We start from the raw sequence: 15,607 nt of genomic DNA on the forward strand, positions 1-15,607 counted from the left end.
CTCGCCATGAAATGTCCACACTATATAATCAGAAGTAAAACCCCTCATGTGCAGGTGTTTAGCCGTTTCAGAATATGTCCTCTTTTCATAGTTGTCGCATCCACGCACGATCACTCATCTTGCCTAGCTACTAAACACACAAGATATATATATATATATATATATATATATATATATATATATATATATATATATATATATATATATATTCAGCATATATATTCATCAGTTAATCAAGTTTGTATATATATATATATCAGCATATATATTCATCAGTTAATCAAGTTTGTCAGTTTTATTACATCCATGCAACCGACACGCTAATAGGTAAAGATAGGTCATAATCCCACTCGAGTATGTGTAGATTTGGTTCGTTTTCCCATGCTCTGCTCCAAATCCGACGTAAAATTTCGGCAGCACCTCCCCGCTATTCTCCTGATACACGTCTCGGCAACAAACAAAGAGGATGTGTATCCCAAGAACAATAGGGAGGCACTAACGAAATTATGCATCAGATTCGGAGAAGAGCATATGAAAAAACAAACCCAATCTACACATACTCGGGTTGTCGATAGATAACGTTGGACAATTCGGAAGAATCACGGTTATAAATATATGCAAATGCATGCATATTTATAATTGTAACCCTTGAGAACGGAAGATGCATACTGGTCACGCATACTGATAATTAAATGTACCTATATCTAGCAAGTTTCATCGGCACGAAGACCGATTCAAAGAAAATGAAGGGGGGAGGAGGAGATGTCATTTGTGCTCACCCACAAACGCACGGGCGGAGCTCGTCGAACGCACGGGGAGGTCTTCAAACAGCAGACCTCGCAGCGATGAAACAACTGCAAATGTAAATTCACCCGATCAACACAAATATTTTGTGTTTTATAATAAAATCAAAAAATATATGACCTAACTCATAATTTACAAAACTATCATTTATGCCTTCGCTCCTTTGGTGTCGGGGTGTCGTCTAAGGGTGTCGGAAAATATTTTGTTTTTTCTCTTCTTCTTCTCCTCCTCTCATCTTTTTCTTCTTATTATTTTTTCTTCTCCTCCTCCTCTTCTTGTTCTGCTTCTACTCCTCTCTTCTTTTTCTTCTTCTTTTTCTCCTCTTCTCTTCTTTTTCTTCTTCTTCTTTTCCTTTTTCCTCTTATTCTTCACGCTGTCTCCTCTTTTTTTCTTCTCTTACTCCTCTTCTTCTCCTTCTTCTTTTCCTTCTTCTTTTCTTCTTCTTTTCTTTTTTTCCTTTTTTCCTTTCTCATTTTTTCCTTCTTCTTTTTTTCTGCTAACCTAACTAACTACTCCCTCCGTCCTAAAATTATTGTCTTACATTGGTCTAGAAATAGATGTATCTAAATACTAAAATGTGACTATATACATTCATATCTAGACAAATTTAAGAAAAGAATTTTGGGACGCAGGGAGTATAACCTAACAAACTAATTACCATGAACCTAAAGATAAAAAAAATAGAAAAAAGCAGATTTGTGAGCATTAGTTTTAATAGTCATGAAATTTTAAACTCCACGGTCATTTGTAAAATTATGTGAACAATTTTAAAAAATACGGATCTTTCAAAAATTGAACGTTACTTAATGAAAAAAAAGATAGCCTGGTTTTTCTAAGCCAGCAGTGGAGCAGCGAAAAGAAAACAACAGAAGCAAGGAGCTGAGCTAAGCAGCGGCTTCACGGGCTGGCTCATGTGAAAGTTATAGCAACAATATCATAGTTTCGGATCGTGGAGTAGAAACGGCTTTCCTGTTTGGCGTCATAGACATGAGTTAACATGCATTTTTGTTAAATGATGCCTGTGGCGTTCGTAAATGCGCCAGCCCATCCTGGTATAGGCTCATGATTTTTTATTTTTTAAAATTCTATGGACTTTTTAAATATTGAGAACTTTTTTAAATTTTAAATAATATTTTATAAAATTGATGAACTTCTCTGCGAAAATCTATGAACCTTTTCTAAAATATTAAAATTCTTTGATTTGTTTTGAAAATTCATGAACCTTTTCGAAATTTGATGAACATCATTTAGAAGATAAAGGAATTTTTATCAAAAGTGGTAAAATTTGTAAAATTTATGAACTTTTTTTAACAATAAATGAACTTTTCTTGATTTTTTATGAAGATTCTTCAAGTTTAATGAACGTTGTAAAAGTTTAATGTATTTTTCCAAAGTGGATGAACTTCAATAAACTTTTTTAAAATTGAAGAACTTTTTCAAAATTGATGAACCTTTTTAAAGATATGATTTTTTTTAAGTGAATGAACCTTTTTCTTTAAATCTGTAAACCCTTTGTAATTTCATATTTTTATTTTCGTAAAAAATAGAAATCCGGACATTTTTTCTACTGGATTAACAGAAAAAAAAAGATACAAAAACTGAACAACACGCTAGTGGGTCGGGGCATGCGAGCGACCCTGCAGGTGCTGGATCGTCTTCCAAAAGGAATTTCCTATTTTGCGCACGTTGCGTCAAAGTGTGGACCTATCGCAAACCCCTTGTGCGTAGTTGGGCCAGCCCTTTCTCCAGTTTTTTTTTTCTAGCGACCGATTCTGTTTCTTCTCCTCCAGATTCTTTGTCATTATTCCTGCTCCTTCTCCTGCTTCTTCTCTCTCGGGAGGCAGATGGATCTTTCTCTTCTCCTGTTGATCATTATCTTCTTCACTAGGCTTTTAGGCGGTGCGGTGATTCTTTTTTCCTCCCATGTGGTTTCCTATTTCCTCTCACACGAGAAGTAACACATGGTTTGATTCGTCCCTTTTTCTATTGGCAGATCACGTTTGGCATGTTAATCCTGATGAACAATGCTGCTGATTTGTGATACTCCCTTCATTTTTAAATATAAGTCTTTTAAGAGATTTAAAAATGAACTGTATACGGATGAATATAGACGTATTTCAGAGTATAGATTCATTTAGTTTACTTTGTATGCAATCTATATTAGAATCTTTAAAAGACTTATATTTAAAAACGGAGGAAGTAGTTCCTATGGTTGGTCAGATCTGTTGGCGTCCCTCTAGTTTCATGCTTCCCCTCGTTTTTGAGGTTCCTACTTGTGCCAATCTATCCATCTTGTGATGTTTTTCTTCATGTGTACACGCGTGGTCCAGATGTAGCACACAAGAGGTTTGATTTTGAATCCTACAGGGTGAAGGTTAAATGTTGCAACATTATCTCTTCATCTTTGGCTCATATTTTAGTGCTGGAACTCATTCATATGGTGTATTGTTTGGTATTTTATCAATTATGTTTTGCTTATGGGGAAAGCAACATGATGTGTTATAGTGTTAGTTACAAATTAAGCATTTGTGTTCTTGTTGAATTGTGTCATAGTGGTAGCTAGTACCCCGCTGAAGCTACTTGTCTTATTTTCAACAGTACATACTATGGATGTGCGCACCCCTATTTCTTCCCAATAAAACTTATGAGGAGTTGAATCACCCTTACAAATGTTTTGCTCCCCTTAAATCTACAGATTTTCATAGGCTAGCACAAATTGACATAAATCATACAGCAATTTGTTTGAATGATTGGCATATAAGGAATGCCATTTTTTATTTGAAAATTTACACATAAATGACACTTTATCATAGTGGCGTGTAAATTTTGGTGAGATCCCTAGATAGCCTCAATGAACATATGCCTAGGCGCCTAGCCATTTGTATTATCTTGACGTACATCCCTAGCCATGTTCAATTCTCCCCAGAATAGCAATATTGGATAAGTTAAACACTAACATAACATATATGAGACAAAATATGTGAACATATTTTTAATTCCAAGAACATTTATTTGTAATTCCATGAGGTTTATTTGAATGCCGTAAACATGTTCTGAATCCAGGAACAATTTTTGAATTGATGAACATTATTTGCAATGTAAGAACCTCTTTTGAAATCCATGAACATTTCAACTTTAATTCAATCGACAAATATTTCTTGAATTTTATATTCATTTTGTTGTTTGACTTGCACATTATTTCGAACTAATGATTTTTTTAATTCCAAGAACATTTTTTCAATTCATGATTTCTTTAATGCCTTAGCATTATTTGAATAACAGGACCATATTTAGAACCAATGTGCATTTATTTTATTCTGACGAAAATTGTTGTGTGATTGTAGCATTTTTTGAATGTGTGAACAATTCTTGAAGACGAAGAACACTTTTTGAATCGACGAATTTATTTATGCTTCAAACATTTTTTTAATATAAGAACGTTTTTTGGAAATACCAGAAACAATTTCAATGCCATAAAAAAATTTGAATCCATGATTTTGTTATTCCAAGAATGATTTTTAATGTGTTAAATATTTTTCAATCCACGGACATTTTTTATAGTAAAAAACAACCTTGAAATTTAAAAAACAATTTTGAATGCCTTCAATATTTTTCCAATGCAAGCACAAATTTTCAAATACCTAGAACATTTTTTGAATCCATGGACAACTTTTCAATTCCAGGAACATTTTCTGAATGGCTTGATCTATTTTCAATGCGTTGAGCATTTTTTAATCCAATAACAGGTTTTGAATGTCAGGACCATTGTTTAGTCCAAGAAAAAAAAATTCAAACAACATTTTTGACTTAATGAAGAATTTTATGGATGCCTTGAACATTTTGTAAATCTAAGAAGACTTTTCGAATGCCTGGAACACTTTTTTGAATATGTTTCAGTTCCAAGAACATATTTTCAATGTCTTGAACATTGCTTGAATCCAAGAATATTTTTTCAATGTGTTGAACTTTTTTTACTACAAGAAGATTTTTCAATGTCAAAGAGAAATTTTTGATTTGCTGAACAATTTTTGAGTGTCTTGAACATTTGTTCTGAATCCAGGAACAATTTCCTGAATGACTCGAACATTGTTTTTGAATCTATGACCAACTTTTCAATTCCAACAACAGTTTTTGAATGCCTTGAACATTTTTTGAATTCAAGAAAATTCTTTGAATGACTTGAACTTTTTTGAATCCAAGAACATCTCCAATTATTTGAGTTGATGAACAATTTTGAACTGCCTTGAACTTTATTTTAATCCAAGAACTAGCTCTGTGTTTCTTACAGCAACGAAACAATATCAAGTACCAGATTTATGTTTCTGTTTCTATTTTCTATTTCGGTTCCTGTATTGTGGTATTTTATGGAAGAAAAAGGAAAAATTCCTAGTGAGCATCAAAGCACTGGAAGTTTTTTTCTTGTTTGAGCGGTATGCAGTGGAAGAAATAGGCTACTAGGTTTTGTGCATTTCACAAGAAATAGGAGCAGTTAGCAGTCAACCCAGGAAACCGAAACAAAAACAGCTACTAGTCAAACCAAAAAGAAAAACAAAGAAAACCGAAAATCGAAGAAAGAAGTATCGTTTTTATCCTCAAATACACTCCAATGTCTTCATAACATCCTAAAGTCGATTTTTGTCTGATTTGGATCCCAAAAATGTCAATACCGGTTTAATTTATCCCTAAGCGGTTCAGCGTCACATCAAGAGTGGTTTTGCGTCTGGTTTTCGTCTATTTGATGATGACTTGGCACTGATGTGGCAAACCTTGTTTCCCCGTCGGCAAAGGTGGGTGATTGAAGTGGAGCCTTATCTCTATTATTAAAGGGGATCTGCCGTCTGTCGTGATGGTTCGACCTTCTTCGATCTCCCCCTTCCAACGCTAACGCTGGCTACCCTCCCACCCACCCCCTCCCCCAATCGATTTTTATTCAACCCTTCAAAAACCAGTCGGTTTAATTAAAAAAATCTCCGTCCACGCCATCCCTTCGTCTCTACAAATCGCTACTTCCTGAGAAAAAACCGAGAGAAAAAAACCATCGTAAAAAAACCACACGGGACAATCTGAAAAAGACGGCATCTTGCGATCGTTATTCCATCGTATACGAGGAAACAACTGCCCCCTAACGCACGATCGCACGCTCGGTCACCCCTCGCTCCCGTCTGTATCGCGTAAAAAGCTTCCAATCCGCTACCACACATGTCCAATCAATGTCTTTCGTCGCCGCTCCCATCCTCCTCGGCCTTTTGTAGCAGGGGGCGTCGACTCGTCCGTCCATCCATGGAGGACGCCACACCGCCACTTGATCTCCTCTACGCGACGAGTGCAGCCGGCGACCGACGGGAACGACGAGGAGCTGGCGGTGCCGGCGCACTTCCAGTGCTCGATCTCTCTCGAGCTGATGAAGAACTCAGCCACGACGCCGACGGGCATCACCTACGACTGCGAGAGCACGGAGGGGTGTCTGGAGCCGGGGCGCGACACGTGCCACGTCATCGGCGGCTCCGTGCGGCTCGCCGACCTCATCCGCAAACATGCCACGCGCCGCATGATCCACGACAGATGCGTCGCCAACAGAGCCGAGAGGGTGCCCACGCCCAAGGTACCAGTCGCCAAGGTGCTCGTTGTCGTGTCCGCCGCCACGCGGCACGGGAACATTGTCGCCTGCGGGCCGGTGGTGTAAGGGTCAGGGCCATCCAGAAGGAGAGCGACCGCAATCGCCGGTGCCGCCCGCCAGCTCGCCTGGGCTTTCCAGAGCCTCACCCGTGAGCCCGAGCTTGGCACCACAACGCCACACTATTTGGTTTGCTGGGGAAGATCTTGGCAGCCCTTACTGTTCTTTCCGCTTAACGACTAGGCTTGCCTCCCCGTCTTCACGCAAGACCCTCGTCTCGGCGCTCTCTCACGGTGATGTCACCGCGCGGGCCAGCGATGCCATCATCCTCCACGATCTCGCCTCGTCCATCGACCAGCACACTGTCGACGTCATGTCGAGGATGCCCGGCATGTGCAGCGCACTCATCGGCCTCGTCAAGAACCCCATGTCCCCGCAGGCCACCAAGGCCACGCTCGTCACAGCCTACTACCTTATCTTCGGCTGCGAGCGCATGGCTGCCTGCTTGATAGTGTCTGTTGTTCCGGATCTTCTCGTGGACGCTGACAAGGAGGCGAACGAGAAGGTATTGGTCGTGCTCAACAACCTCCCGTGCGGTGTGCGCCGTCCTCGAGTCCGCGCATGCGCACACGCTGGTCATGCCGGTTGGTCGTGCAGGTGCTGGTCAAGGAAGATGTTCCGTGTGTACAACATGGCCATGGAGTTTGCCGTCTCGTCCCGCGGACACCGGCGCCGGCACGTGCTGTGTCGAGGAGCTGCGTGTGGGTGCCTTGCAGAAGCTGCTCTTAATGCTCCAGGTTGGCTGTGGCAGCGTGACCAAGGATAGGGCCAGCTAGCTGCTCAAGCTGCTAAATGGATTCAGGGGCAGCGTAGGGTGTATGTACATCTAGACGGTGGACTTCATGGTACTCAAGAGGCCATTTTGACGGGTGATGCTGAATTTTTTAGTGTCAGCTTTCACGCTTGTTTAAATTGTTTTAAGAGTTACATTAGATCTACCAATAAAACATACTCCATGATGGCAACATTATTTTTTAGACCGTAAATCAATACTCGTATACAAAATGATCAACACAAAAAAGAACTGAACATTGTCCAATTGTTGTCATGTTTATTTATCTTCAGAATTTGAAAGTTATTTCGTGTTATTTCCGATTTTGAAGTGATCCTCACATTACAGAATTTCTCAAGAATTGGGAAGCATAAGTCTATTTTTGGGGTCATCATCATTTCAATAAACTCCTTATGCCTCTTTCTCCGAGTAGTATGCTCCAATTTTTGGGGGCATTATGTATATTGCTGGTTGAATCATATTTAGTTCCCAAAACTCTATAGGCTTGGAAATGGTTCATGGATATCAATAATAGAAAAATTATTTTTAATTAAGATGTTCATAAAAAAGGTTTTGTTGTGAATATTTGAATAACTGAGCAAGATATGTACCCTTGCCTTCTCCGTGAAGAAATGATGCCTTTTGTGAATTAGGTCAATCTCCAACACCATATTTACTATTTAGTAGACCAACAGCATCTCTTATCAAAGTTTGATGGGGTGAACAAATTGCATGTTAAGATAAATGAGATAATGAGGATATTGAGATGGACACTTTGCATGTCAAGAGATGTTGGGACCAACTTCCTAAGACTGTAAGATTTGTGTATCCTTACTATATATTTTTATTAAAGAAAGGTTACAAGTATGATGATGAGAGTGAATTGCGAAAAACCACCACATTGAAGCGTGGTTTTGCAGAAAAGACTCTTTTACAAAATCTTTGCAGATAGCACGCCGTCAGAAAACGGGCCCACCTGTCATAATAGAGGTTAAAAGGGGAGAAGAGGCGATTAGGTGTTTTTTGCAAATGATTAGGACAAAAATCAGTGCTATCTGCAAAGATTTCGTAAAATAATCTTTTCTGCAAAACCACGCTTCAATGTGGTGGTTTTTCGCAATTGACTCATGATGATGAAGAGCTTCAAATATATGTTGTGTGTACATATTCACCCAGTGTTGCACCTCTTTTCTCTTGTACTCAACTCACTTTTTTGTCACAGAGGCTCAACCAGGAGAAGGAACTTGGCGTGCCACTCATGGGCATACTCGTTGATGCATATCAGACGCACCAATTACCCTCCTTCAACAAAATGATCATCGTAGGACGTTGGAGCATTTGTAATCATGGAAATATCTTCATGTTTGATGAAGACAATATTAGTTCAACTAGTTCGTTGCCCGTGCGTTGCCACGGGAAAACAACAATTACTGATGCATTTTAAAAAAAATCGACGTGTAACAAATTATATTTTCACTTTTATGTTGAGTAGAGCACCATTATGATTTTATGATGTTACATGCAATGGAGTAGAGCTATGTAATATGTTGCTCACAGGAGATGTGCCTAAGGAGAGATGCTGCTCACAACAGCTTATTTCAGCACCACCTTTATCTGAAACCTGCACATAATAAGGGTATAAACTATGGAAGCATCACCATTCGGTGGTTTCATGTCCCCCACGTAGGCTTGTATCCGTGAAGCCGTCGTTTTGCACAACTTTCACCCAACGGAAGCATCTGCAGCATGTGGGTCCCATGTTTCTTCCCCTCTCTTACTTTCCCCACCTATTTCACTTTCCCCTCCTCATGCATTAACGAGAGGCAAACAATGACCTATCGTTGATCTTCCTTTTTTCCTTTTTCTTGGGCTTTTTCCGAGTATCCGCCTCTTCTGCAGGCCACAACAGTACACTACGAGGCACCCATACCTGACACTCGAGCGGAGTTGGCCTGCGGGGCATCTGGTTCAGGTGACGCGTTGGACATGCCCTAAGTAACTTCCTCGCTTCTGGATGGACGCGAGCTCCTGTCAGCTTCCCCGCAAGGGTCAACCTCCAAAGTCATCATTATTACACAGGTTTCCGATTCATATATGAGGTTACACAGGGGTCAACTTCCTGGCTTCTGCACATAAGTAATGTCCAAAATATATGCAATTAGTACCACTGCATCCAGTCGTCGTCATTACACAGGTTTCTGATTCATCTACGAGGTTGCACGTTCTCTGAATCTGTAAACTTGCATTTCTTGATTAAAACATATGCTTATAGTTCACATGCGCTTATATTAATAGTTACCGGGGAAGCAAGGAACTTCTTGATTAAAACATCATCACAATTGATGAAAAATAATGTAGATTAGACTTGTATCACATAAAAAATTCACACGTATAGTATTCCCAAAAAATAATATACCACTTCGAATTTAGATGTGTTCCAAGAAAAGCTATACTTCAACATTGTATGCAAATAAAAAAACTAATTATATCCTAGTAAGCTATAGATGATCTGTGTGACTATGCTTCCATGTACAGTTTAATAGTAGAGATGTTCTGCAGGTTGAACAAAAAGTCTCCACAAAGGAGATTTCTTAATCAGAACCTAGGCTATCATTCTGATCACCTGAATTATAACAATTACAAAAGGCACCGAATACGAACTTCAGGAACCTCCAATATATGGACCAAATAATTGAGTCGTCAAACAAGAGATACACAGAGTAGGAGGGGTAGAGGGTGAAATGAGCCGTCAAACAACTTCAGGAACCTCCAATATATAGCCAAGTTCTACCCTCTGTAAACGCGAGAGGGGTCGGCGTTTTGGACGATCCAGGGGTGCTCCAGAACCTTGTGGAGGGGTAGGCCATGAGCTGAGTTCTTTACAAGCATCTGCAACAAGACCAGAACAAATAGACCATTTGTAAGATAGACACATTTTCAGCACATGACATGCCACATTAACTATTTTCTTGTTGTAATCATGATCAGAAGTGAGTTACCTGTGAAATGAGGTCCTTCGCAGGAGGAGATACAAACTGTTCCAAAATAATCAATGGGCGCATTGCTAACTAAGCCTGAATTGCTAACCAACATGTGTGTCTTCTATGAATATGAAACAAACCAACGTTCTTCATCAACCATAAAGGAAATTAAAAAGATGATAGGATCTACCTCCAAATGAGTTTTTTTTTCACTCTCCGGTGTATACCTGAAAAAATAAGACATCATAGCACACTGCATCAGCTTGAACGAAGGAAATTAAACATGAACATAATTCAAAATCTGCACCATAACAGAGACTATCATTGGTTGATCATACAGAGGTGGCACACATGCCGACCCAGGTGCGCCCTATGTATGTGAAACTGAAGCAATGGAATAAAAGAACATGCATGCCAGGGATATCACGGGAGGGTTTCATTGATCCGAAGAAGGATTTGTGCCCTTTGTTCTTATTTAAAGCTTGCATCTCTTGCATTGTCCATACAAATACTTTCCAGAAATCCAGCTAGAACTGAATGAATTAACGACGGGCAGAGGAAGGAGGAAGCACCTTCGTGGCACTGCTGTTGGTACTTGCTATCTCCCCAACTTAAAATGGTGTGGCTGCCTCATGGCGAGCCGACTTTGCCGCTCCACCGCTGAAGAGGGGCATGGACGGTGGGCTGCCATGCCATTGATGCTCGTCAGCCACCATTGAGCCTATAAAAAATATGGAGATATGAGCATATCACTGCTTGATATAATCACAAAATGATGGCTATAAAGTAGTGGAGTAGTTGATGATGTCAAAACTCAACCATTATCTATTAGCCTTGGTGGATTTCCCTCTATATTGGCACTTGCTTATTTGATGATTCTTGGACAGACTAATTCTGCAAGACACAAATCAAGCACGACATGTTATATTAGAACAATCAAAACATGTTATATTAGGACAAGCTTGTTCGGATGAGTATTAGATCACTACTCTACTGCAACAACACAATCGACATTGATGTCGTCATCAGTCAGTCTTGATGCAATCACCTACCACCACCATGCTCAGCATATGATATGAATATGGTTCCTGTTTGGTCGATGATATTATCCGGCTTTAGTGTTGTTCAGAATTCACTACACACCCCTTGCAATCTCTCTCGACCAACACATTCTAACTAAACCAAAATTCTATCATCACTGAATCTAGTCGAGAGAGAAGCACGCCTTTTCTTCCCTGTTGTTATCTTCTGGTAGAAACATCAAACCAATGCAATGTTATATGGTGTGAATGAAATAGACATTGTTAAGACGTAAAGGAAGCACATATAATGATGATGCTAATGACATTGCCAAAATCATTTAAGAATGAAACAGAAAATCAAGAAAACAACACACGTATATTTTTGTAGTTAGGTGTGCAAGGAAATGTTGGTACCATTATTTCATCACTTGGCCTATGTCTAGTAATACTTAGTGCAATAGTTGAAGCATAAGGAAGCAAGTGATCAAGGATGTACATCTCCTTCAGGTCGCATGATGTGAGAAATAAAAAATCAAAGATCCAAGTGTCCTTACATAAATGAAATAGACCTTTGTGCAATAAACTTCAATTCGTACCACTAAGAAGGCGTGAGGATCCCTTGCTCCTGCAAGCATGTCCTCCCGTGCACCGCTTTCTCAACTGAGAACCAATCCTAGCAAGTTGCCTTTTGTAAAAAAAAATAACAGCGCGACCTTTGAGGCAATGTATTTACATGATGTATGCAGCCTATTTAGTTTGCTAAAAACTTGCATATCAGTGTTTATCTTTGCCACATAACATATTTTTAGGCAATGCAACAAAGCAATTTTGGTCGTTCTACAAATGATGAAAGAAGTACTCACATCTTCTATTTTACTTTCGGAATCTGCACATGATAGCATTATGTCCATTCAATGACTTCCAGCGTAGCAAAGCTCCTTCGGGTTTACAAATTCGAACACCTGAACATGAAGATGCAAGGAGAACACCACCAATTCTCTTTCTTTCTAGGATTGCTTTGACACAAATTCATCGGTCAGAATCTGGTGAGCTCATCGGCACAATCATAGAGTACTCAAGTGCGGCTGTTAAGGCATGCTTATGGTTGGAAGAAACCAAGTGCAGTTCTCTAAGTTCTTCAACGTTCTCAGGTTGTTTTAACTCTACATCATTATCTTTCATATTATTCTTTTTTTTCACAGTCGCAAATAATAAACCACTCCTAAATAATAAGTCCGAAGTGCAGCAGTCATAGCCCAAATCCTGATGACGAAACCATGTAAGCGGTTACAACTTACTACCTGCTGTCGGGGTCTTCAAGCTCTTTCTTCACATCTTCAGGAAGGTTTGCAACTCTGACACACAACAAACAAGGGATATCCGAGACGCGTTCATACGTTTCGGCACAGAATCCTGCGCTGAACTGAGGCGAGAGAGACACAAGCATACCTCGGCGCCAAGCGCAGGAGCGTTCTCCTCAGAGCTGGGAAATCCGGCACCTGAAGGCAAAAAGGCAAAAAGGCACGCTTAAAATCCAGTTTGGCTGAAGAAAGGGGCCTGATGAGGCCATGACTTGGCTCTGTCAGAGGCCATTTGTACGCAATCGCAAGAGACGCCGGCGACGGCGCAATCCGGATAGGGCACTCACGTCGGAAATGGAGATGATGCCGAAGTCCACCGCCTCGAACCCCAGGTTCCTCCAACTCGACACCACCAGCGTGTTGTACAGCTGCGCCACCCCGTGCTCCGCTGCAGTACCCGCTCCGCCGTTGCCGGGAGCTAGCAGGTCGGGCACCCTTTCCTTCGCGCGCTGGATCAACCTCGCCACGTCCGCGGCGGTGCCGTGCGCCACCGCACCGCGCGTCGCCGTCAGCGACTGCACCACCATGCAGTTGCCGTAGTACCCGTGCCTGGCGCCCACGAGCCGGCGCACGTTGGCCGAGAACGACAGCGCCACGGGGGGCTCGTCGGACACGGAGACGATGGCCGCGCGAGTCCGGCACTGCCACAGCACGGCTGCGACGGCCTCGAACACCGTGCACGGGTCGCCGAGCCCGGCGGCGTCGAACTCGGCCCTGACGCGCCCGATCAGGCCGGCGGGGACAGTGACGTCGAGGAGCCCCAAGTCCCCGTTGAACAGGCAGCTGAGCGCCCGCTTCTGCGTGGCGACCATCGAATGCGGGAGGCACGGGAGCGAGCCGTCGTCCGCGCGGAGCGGCACGACGGACGGCGTGGGCGACGCCCCACGCGCGAACTCGCCGACGACACCCATGTGCTACGCCATGCCCTCTCCGTCGGTCAGCACGTGGTTCCACGTCCCCGCGACGGCGACCCCCCGCAGGCAAACTCGGTGACCTGCACAAGCAGCAGCGGGTCGGCGTGGCGGCAGATCCCGCCAGGGTACCGCGCGACGAGGCCACCGAGCAGCGGCGCCGTGACGTCCGCCAGCGCGTAGCCCACCGACGCGGTGACGAACATCACGCCTGCCGCGCCCTCGATGCGCAGGAGCTCGCCATCGCCCTCGGCTGCGAGGCGGCCGACAACGGGGCGGTAGTGGGCGAGCGCGAGGAGGACGAGGGATGGGCGGCCGGCAACGGGGCGGTAGTGGGCGAGCGCGAGGAGGACGAGGGATGGTCCGTCGGTCAGCACGTGGTTCCACGTTCCCGCGACGGCGAACCCCCCGCAGGCGAACTCGGTGACCTGCACAAGCAGCAGCGGGTCGGCGTGGCCGCAGATCCCGCCAGGGTACCGCGCGACGAGGCCGCCGAGCAGCGGCGCCGCAACGTCCGCCAGCGCGTAGCCCGCCGACGCGGCGACGAACATCACGCCTGCCGCGCCCTCGATGCGCAGGAGCTCGCCATCACCCTCGGCTGCGAGGCGGCCGGCAACGGGGCGGTAGTGGGCGAGCGCGAGGAGGACGAGGGATGGGCGGCCGGCAATGGGGCGGTAGTGGGCAAGCGCGAGGAGGACGAGGGATGGTCCGTCGGTCAGCACGTGGTTCCACGTCCCCGCGACGGCGAACACCCCGCAGGCGAACTCGGTGACAGGCACAAGCAGAAGCGGGTCGGCGTGGCGGCATATCCCGCCAGGGTACCGCGCGACGAGGCCGCCGAGCAGCGGCGCCGCGACATCCGCCAGCGCGTAGCCCGCCGACGCGGCGACGAACATCACGCCTGCCGCGCCCTCGATGCGCAGGAGCTCGCCATCGCCCTCGGCTGCGAGGTGGCCGGCAACGGGGCGGTAGTGGGCGAGCGCGAGGAGGACGAGGGATGGGCGGCCGGCAACGGGGCGGTAGTGGGCGAGCGCGAGGAGGACGAGGGATGGGCGGCCGGCAACGGGGCGGTAGTGGGCGAGCGCGAGGAGGACGAGGGACGGTGATGGGGAGAGATCTGGAGACGGATGAGAATCGTGGGAGAAGTGGACGATGTGCGGGGATGCTTTGGATTTCGGTGGACCACTTCGGTTTTTGGAGGGATGTAACTTTGGTTTTCGGAGGGATGTAAAAAATCGGAAGGGGGAGGGGGTGTGACGTGGGTGCCTATTCTAAAGGGGGATTGCTGGTCGAACCATCACGACGACGGCAGATCCCCTTTAATAGTAGAGATACATGTTTCACGCTGGATTGTTTATACACGTGGTTATCCCATATGAGATATACAAGGGAAGTTTGTGATCATATGTTCCTTTGTTAGTAGGTCTTCGTCCCTACTCATTGTTCCTTTCAATACATATGCATCATTTTATAGATCTTCTAATATTTTGAAGAAGTGGCCAAGCGATAGTTAGGGCAAAATACACAACATTTGAATCGAAAACAATGATAGAACAAAGATGGATGAATTCCATGGATGTAGAGAGGGAGAACAATGGGGACAAAGCCATTTTTTCTGGATGCAACAAAGGTAGTGAAAGAGACGGTGACATGAGGAATTAAGGACACAACCTTCTAATTCGTAAAAAATACATGAAGGGCCTCCCCTACTATTTCACGTTAAAAAGTGAGGCATGACAGAAAAAGAATTGGAAGAAAGAATTGGTGATTACCGTTATATGGTGAATATCCATCATGTTTGAGATACACATCCGAAATAAAACAATGTCTGATGTATTTTTTATGTTCCGTAGCAACGCATGGGTATTTAACTAGTAAGGAATGGAGGGAGTACCAAAGATGAAACATGCAAAAACACGAGGACTACACATCAAGGCAGTCTCCAGTTCTTCATTCATACGGAGTATATCCAAACCTGGGGCGGTGCCCCTAGCATCGCACTAAGAGCATCTTCAATAGACGGTTCAAATGTAAAAATACCTAACTTTTGGATCGTCTGAGGCAAAAAACAATTCTCCAGCA

General features: G+C 43.7%; 1 long non-coding RNA gene and 1 pseudogene across 1 annotated transcript; one reads left to right on the forward strand and one right to left on the reverse strand.

The window, feature by feature from the left end:
- Window positions 1-7,344, forward strand: part of LOC123409240 — a 70,008-nt pseudogene extending 62,664 nt beyond the window's left edge.
- A 5,229-nt stretch (window positions 7,345-12,573) lies between these two features.
- LOC123413658 lies at window positions 12,574-12,924 on the reverse strand. Its single transcript, XR_006613793.1, has 3 exons — window positions 12,902-12,924; window positions 12,703-12,752; window positions 12,574-12,608 (listed from the first exon to the last, which is right to left on the reverse strand). It is a non-coding gene; the product is annotated as an uncharacterized LOC123413658 (long non-coding RNA).
- Between the last annotated feature and the right edge of the window lie 2,683 nt (window positions 12,925-15,607).

This window comes from Hordeum vulgare, chromosome 7H (assembly GCF_904849725.1).
Source record: "Hordeum vulgare subsp. vulgare chromosome 7H, MorexV3_pseudomolecules_assembly, whole genome shotgun sequence".
Lineage (NCBI taxonomy): Eukaryota > Viridiplantae > Streptophyta > Magnoliopsida > Poales > Poaceae > Hordeum > Hordeum vulgare.